This window comes from Ovis aries, chromosome 1 (genome assembly GCF_016772045.2).
Source record: "Ovis aries strain OAR_USU_Benz2616 breed Rambouillet chromosome 1, ARS-UI_Ramb_v3.0, whole genome shotgun sequence".
Taxonomy (NCBI): domain Eukaryota; kingdom Metazoa; phylum Chordata; class Mammalia; order Artiodactyla; family Bovidae; genus Ovis; species Ovis aries.
The window spans coordinates 73,795,034-73,795,753 of record NC_056054.1 but is presented as its reverse complement, the minus strand read 5'-3'; positions in this window follow the sequence as shown (position 1 = coordinate 73,795,753).

Genomic DNA, 720 nt, shown 5'->3' with positions numbered 1-720 from the left:
TTAAGCCAACTTTTTTCACTCTCCTCTTTCACTTTCATCAAGAGGCTTTTAGTTCGTCTTCACTTTCTGCTATAAGGGTGGTGTCATCTGCATATCTGAGGTTATTGATATTTCTCCCAGCAATCTTAATTCCAGCTTGTGCTTCTTCCAGTCCAGTGTTTCTCATGATGCACTCTATATATAAATTAAATAAGCAGGGTGACAATATACAGCCTTGACATACTCCTTTTCCTATTTGGAACCAGTCTGTTGGTCCATGTTCAGTTCTAACTGTTGCTTCCTAATGGACACAAGAGCCTCTCAAAAAAATTTTAAGGATATTATTAGAATTTTACTAGCATCTTGAATTAATTTTGTTTCCTATAGTGTTAATTGTCCTGTTTGTTCCCTTGATTCTTTTTGGTGTGGTATTTTTATCTCAAGTGTCTTTTTTTCCCTTAATTTCCATTTCTACTAATGAATGGAGAAAAGTTGGTTAATGCCATGGTCAATGGTCAATGCCATGTGTTTATTTTACGTAGACAGTAGAGGTTAACTGTTTTGACCATGGAATAAGACTTCTTGGCATAGAATTCCTACTGAGCCACTTAAGAGCTATGAAGACTTGGGCTGGTCACCACACCATTTCTGTACATCATCTGTATGATGGGAAGAATTGTACCTACCTTTTGGAGAATAAGAATTAAATAAGTTAATATATCTAAAGCATGTATAACAGTG